Raw genomic sequence first — 6,954 nt, forward strand, 5'->3', positions numbered from 1 at the left:
TTCCTGCGACACTTTTAAAGCTTGTGTTTAAGTGAGGGTTTTAAAAGTGCAAAAAGAGGTGGATTTTAACCCTTTATGTGCTTAAAATCTGATCTTATTGTGGCTGAAAAGAGAAGATGGAATGTGAATGCTGGTACAGACGGTTTGGCCCGTTAATGTTGGAGATGTGACTTTTCAGGGGAGGAATATTTCAGATCCAATCACAAAACCTCCCGTAGGTCCTCTGAGGTGATGGAACCTCTTTCAGGTTCTTACAAATCACCTCTAAGGCTGCACTAAGGGTGGATGTGAAACTGGAGCTCAGCTCTGCATCTCACCTGCCGAGCAGAAAGCCACCTGACCTCATTTCTCCAAACAAAACAGGTCAAACTCTGCTGTGACCTCAGCAGGCCTGAGGGTGGAGCTGTGGAGCTTTGTGGTGCTGATGAGACGACTTGTGACGTAGCTGATGTGTTTTAAGATGTCAGAGCCAGAGAAAGTTATATTTTTTGTGCACAGATTCTCCAGAACAATCGGGTGCCTCTCGCTCGTGGTTAACTTGGGTTTGAACCAGTCCTTCACCGCACGCTGTGCTTTCCAGTGAAGCCCAGATGCCATTATCTTCTCCGTTTTGATACATTTTTGAAATCTGAAACAAAAACCACCGAGTTGGAGAATCGAGTCGAAGGGCCGTTTGGTCCAAGTGGTTCTGACACGAGTCCCGATCTCGTCTGGAACTGACGCCGTGCTTCAACATCTGTCAAACATATTTTATCTTATCGTCGAGTTTCCGGTGAGAGCAGCAGCAGCAGCAGCAGCAGCAATCTGTGGTCAGGGAAGCAGCGGATCCAGCAGACCTCTTCCACTAGGAAAGTCTCCACCGCAGGACGGTTCAGTCACGTCAAGAGTTTAGCCATCTGATTCAACAACACGCGTTTCTGCGTGTCAGAGAGATGCATGAACGCTTAGGAAGAAAGGTGAAGAGGTCTCTGTCAGCTACAGCCTAATGCAGGAGGAGGTCATCTGAGTCACTTTTTGTGGTAAATCGTAAACAACCACCTGCAGGAGGTCTAAAAACGTCTGAACTGGCCTCCTCGGGTCTGCCGTCACGTCTCCACAGAGTCCAACATATCTGCACCTGAGTCGGTTCATTAGTCGCAGCGTCAGCACTTTGTCTGTCTGCAGCCTGCTCGCCACGACGCCGTTTCGAGGCCGCAGGACGTGTGAGGAGAGTACGAGATTCTGACGAGGAGGTGCTGATTACACAGGAGGGAGACAAAGTCTTGGAGCAGCTTCAGAACCACGACGAGGTGAAGCTGCAGAAGCTGCAGTCCCCTGTGGGCGTTTTGTAACTGGGTTAACAGTTATTGGGACTTGAGGGGAAGATGCCGAAGAGGTCGGCTGCCTCTTTCAGTGGTCAAAGTTGATTTGCAGGTTGTTGGTGTATTTATGGGAATCAGGGTCAAAGGTTCAGATGAGCTTCACAGTGCAGAGAAACCACCTGTTGGTAGAGGAGCACATCACTGAGGCTGATGGCATCGAGTTTTAAAGTGGATGTCAGACATGTATGAAGTTTGCACAGGAAACACTCTGTAAATAGGAAGTATACAAATATTATTAATATTAAGTTTAAAAAATAGGATATTTTTTTTAATTTTATTTTTTGAATCATTTACAGACATTTCTGACCATCTAAATGTAACCGGTGGGTTTGGGTTTAGAGAAAACGGTGACTGTTGGCAGAATCTTAGGGACTCTGAGGTCACGACCGTGAGGGGCCTTTGGTGTCAGAGTTTCCCCACATGAAAACCTTCTCAGTATTAAACCACAGTGTTAGCTAAGTTCTGTGAATGTCTGAACGTCACCACGAAAAGTTGAGTAACGCTTCAGCGGCTACGAGCAGGGAAAACAACAATCTGTTGTGGGTGAATTTTCACATACGCTCAGTGTCAACACTCTGTCACCTGCTTTGTCGTGTTTTTAATACATGGATATGGTGAGTTTACAGTGTAGTTTACAGTGTAGATTCTACTGGAGGTGTAAAAGATTTTACAACAATTTAATTTTTTCTCAAAATCCCAATTTCTTTTTGGCTTTTTGACCTCTTCAGTTGCCTTTCGGAGCATTTTCAGGCACAGTTCCTTGGATGTTTGATGAATTCATGTGTGACTGAGATACTCCAAAAGCCGGTTTATAACTTTGGATATTAATGTGTGTGTAAACACACTCGGCGGTGGCCGCAGCCTTCCTGTCTCTTCCGCTCATTTCTGTCTCTCTGAAGTGGTTTTCAATCGATTTATTTTAAATAACGAGGATGAGGGAGATGAGTTTCGCCCTCCATTAAGTGGACACTTGAAACAGCTGATGGATCTTTTTAAGGTCCTAACTGCTGTATAAACTGTATTCAAACCTTCAGTTTTAATGTAAATATGTTGAGGAGCTTCTTGGCTTGTGCAGCATTAAGCGCCATCTCTGACTGCCTGCTGAAGAAGAAATAAAAACTGAGCGGCTTCCAGTCTGCGGGTCCAGATGTTCTAATGTGGATTATAATGACTGGCTCTGTCATGCTTTTTCAACAGTGAACAACATCCACAGGCTGACTTCCTGTACGGCTCGCGGCCTCACGGCTCACCTGGTAGCTCTGACGTTTTCTCAGATGTGTAAACTGATTGGACGAGGCGAGAAAGCACACGGTGTGGCGCACACACATGTGCTGTATGTGCTGTCACAAGGCGGGAAGAGCAGGCAGACAGCTGACGCCTTTTCAGCTGAAACGTCATCTCATCACTGGTGCTTGTGTGCTGTAGCGTTTTTCTTATTTCCGTCTCGGTTTCTGTAACATCAGTGCCTGCGGATCGTTTTAGTTCTGGCTCCACGTCCGTGCCTGTTTTCGTTCCCAGTTATGGCTGCTGTGCTTAAAACAAGATCTTTCATTGCTGTAAACACATTAATTGTTAACATCTTGTTTGGGTCCCAAAAGGAGTTTGTGGTTTCAGTGAACTTTAATGTTAATTTTGCATTTCCTCCAGAGCAGCAGTGATGTTTTTTGTGTGTTCTGAGGGCGAGGTTAGAATTTCATAACAAAAAAAATTGAGGAGATTTAAAACCACAGAATATGATTTCCTACTCAGTTGTGCGTCAACATTGTGTTTGTCAACCCTAAAGTTAAACTTTGAAGTTATTTTACTGATGTTTAGACTGAAGCCGGTCAAAAAACAAAACTAAACTAAACAATGATTTCTTAAAGAGGACAGTCGTCTTCCTCCTCAGCTGTCTTTGAAACAAACAACATTTGTGCGCCGGCTGATGTGTCACTCCTCGCTACGCAACACGACTGTAACGCCTGTGATGTGCCTGAGCAGGAGAAGGCAGAGTTTTTCATCCCAGTCACGTGTTTTCACACCATCCCTGCGACCTTTGACCCTCAGTCAGAACAGCCGACTCACTTCCTGTGTCCGTGAACTTTGGGTTTAAGTCTTGCAGTGTGCAGAGCCAAACAAACGGCCTTGCGACAGGAAACATCGTTGACTCTGCTGCCGTCAGCCTCCTCTTAATTATTATTCACTGTCAATTATTTACACTTAAATTGTTTCGTCTTGATATTTAGTTTAATTTCAGTCAGTTGTCAGACTGTAAATCATTATTCAAAGCTGCGTTCATTGATTTTTTTTATTTTTTTTGAGCCACATGGAAGGAGCTGTGAACACAACACTAACAGAGAACCTGTTATTTATTTTTACACGTCCTGCAGACACATTAATGTTCATCTTGCCTCCTGACATGTAAGTTTAGCTCTGTTTTTGGTCTCCGCCAGCTCCTGAGAAAATGATGTGGCTCAGGACACTGCAGAGTTGGGTGGTAATCCTCCGTAGGCTGGTCACTCAGCCTTCATCTTCCTGACAGATTTCCTACCCAGAGGCAGACAGAATTGCACAGTGAAAGTGAAGCATTACGTTGTGCAGACAACATTTACTTCATACTGATGCGATAAAGTGGAAATCTTTGGGTCTATCGCCAGTTGCTGCACGCTGGAGGAATCCGCCCACATTTAGTTTAGATTACATCACACAAGCAGGAACTTGGCTGAACTAAACGGGTGCTAAATGATAACGTAACTGCTGCCACAGGCTGTTTGTGAAGTGAATCTCTGATGCTTGCAAATGGAACAAAAATTGTTTGCTTAAGAAATGACATCTTAAGAGCTGTGCAGTAATAGTAATGTTTAATAATGTAAAAGCTCATAAAGGTGTAAAGGATGCACATCTAAGTCATCAGAGTCGTGTCAGAGATCTCCAGCTGTTCCTCCATCAGCCACGACCGCCGAATGTTCACCTCACAGGCCTCACGCACCGCTGCAGAAATGTGAGCAAAGTCTGGAAATCACACACAACCTGAGAGAAGCTGTGTTCGTTGTCGAAGTAGAAGAAGTAGACTCCAACATTAGAGTAAATCCTCACAAAGAAGCTTCTGGAAGGAAAAACTGATGCCTGTTCATGGTGGAAAGTGTTCACTGTTTACTGATAGTGTAACCACACTGTTGTCTGCCTCATTGTCTGTCTGCTAGTCGGATGTGAATCTGCTCGTAAACGAAGCACAGCTGAACACATCTGGATTGTTCAGCTGTGATCACGCTGTTATGCATATCGCTCGAAGCTAATAAATCTCTCAGCACAGCTTTGCTCTGCCTTTCTGTCCCGTTATTGAACACAACCCATTTTTAATGGAGCTGTACTGATGCTTGATTAAATACCAGGCTGCTCTCCTCCTTGTAATCCCTGTTAATTGTATTTTCTGAGTTTAATGTATTCATTAAGTCTGTTAATATTGCTGTGATGTAAATTAATTCCTCACTGCAAAGCAGTATTAGCTCTGTTAAAGGAAACATGCAGGCTCGGGGGCCGGTTTAACTTTGAGAGGATTTAGTTCTTCTGAATTTCACTCGAGAGTTCAAGCCTAAATACTTTGTTATTTTTCCACCATAACAAGAAATAAAGAGAAAATGGAAACAAGCGATAGTTTAATAGGTTACATTTAATTTTGGGGCATCAGAATGAAATTAAATATATTTTGTGTAATAAAATTCTGTCCAAGATTCAATATAAACTACCACTAAGAGATATAAAAGATCTGATTAAAGGAACCAATGAAACTGAATTTTGTGGAAAAATTTAAGGTCCAAACATCAACTTTCAGCCTTCTGTGTTGCCATAAGCTGGACGGCATCACTGAGAGGGCACAATCACATCATTCAGCTCGTTGTCAGTGTCAACACTAGGTGGCAGTGTGTGACAGGGTTCTGACAGTCTACACTGGCAGACTGACTTCTTGTTCCTGGGACTGCTGAGTGAACAGACTGAGGTCAGCCACACGGCAGCAAACGAAGGACACTGATTGGAGCTTCAGGTCAGGTGGGAGGGGTTTCTCTCTGTCAGGTGAGTAAGTAAGCCACAGAAAGTGTTTTTTAAAGACTGAAGCTGAATCCAAACTGGATCCTCTTAATCAGAAGTTAACTTGTCATCGATGGGTAAACTGGCAAACTGCACTTTGTTTTGCTCGTTTTGAAATGTCAAAATGATTTGCGATGTACTGAATAAGGTGTTAGCACCAGACAGACCAGGATTTATACCACAGAGAGAAAGACTACTTAGATCTTTTACTCAGTAAATGAAAAAATGGCCACACCAGATTTGTTTCCCAGCATGCTTTTATACCACTTAAGGGATTTACTTCCTTCTAAAATTTCTCAAGACTGGCAGGTTTATGGACTTCCTGTAATGTTGACTTTCACCTGAACTTTTGTGTGTTTACCTCAAGCAAATCAAAAATCTAAACCTGAAAGCACGAAAATATTTCATTTGCTCTCCACATACATCCCTGTCTGGCATCACAGTTTGTATTTTGTAGCATTAGTAGATGCAGATTTGAATGCAGATGCAGATTAAGAATTTTACTTTACTTTAATTTGTTAAAAAGTTGGGTCCCTTCAATAGCTAACACAATCACAGAATGTGTGACTATTTTGGTCATGGGTTTCATACACTTTCTATGATGAAACATCTAAATATGCTACCAGAAAAGGAACTCTGGGGTCAAATCTCATGAAACTTTTTCCAATTTGTGTCTGTTTAGTGGGAGAATCACCGTTTAAGGCAACATGACAGTTTCCCTTCACGCAAAGCCAGCCCCACGAACACACAGTTTAGTGTTGAGGAACTCCACACTAACCGGTGCACAGAGCCCAGACCTCAACCACATCCAGCACCTTTGCTGTGAACTCAGACTTCGAGCTCGTCGCCCGGCAGCAGCGTCGGCCCTCATTAAAGCCAGAACACATCGCACTGGAGCCTGTTATGGCAGGAGGTTAATGAGAAGGGATTTGAGGTGACTTGTCCACATACTTTTGCCCATGTCGTATATTATTAAAAGAACGAGTGTGACTGTGCAGCCTTGATGTAGAGGTCTCGGAAGAAGTGAAAATAACAGTCAAGTAAAGTACCGGTACTGCAAGATTAACCAAAGTACAGTAGTTAAATAACAGTATATGGTGATTTTACAGCCCTGGTCTGACACGCTCACTAAGTTTTTATGTTTGAGCTGCACTGAAGCCTCTCTGTAGGAGTGAGAGAGAGTGACTCCAGGCCTGTCTCCCTTCCAGACCAAACACACATCCATCTCCAGGCTGCCGGTGACCTCTGCTATCTGGCGTCGAGTTAACCTTCGCTCTGGCGTCCGTAAACAGCCTGGCTCGTCACCGGAGGCCACCCAGCCTCTGTGGTCACTCACAGGAATCGCTATTAGTGGGAGATGATGAACATGTTGGAGAGCTTCACCAGAGTGCGTACAGAAGGTTTTTAAAGAGGTAATAAAACTTCCCGCAGCTTCTCGCAGTGGTGGCGTTTGCTGGGCTCGAGCTACAGGGATGATGAGATATTGACTGCAACTGTAGGCAAAAGCCAAAGAGGCTGCTGGGTTCTT

Source organism: Scatophagus argus, chromosome 15 (genome assembly GCF_020382885.2).
Source record: "Scatophagus argus isolate fScaArg1 chromosome 15, fScaArg1.pri, whole genome shotgun sequence".
Taxonomy (NCBI): Eukaryota; Metazoa; Chordata; class Actinopteri; family Scatophagidae; genus Scatophagus; species Scatophagus argus.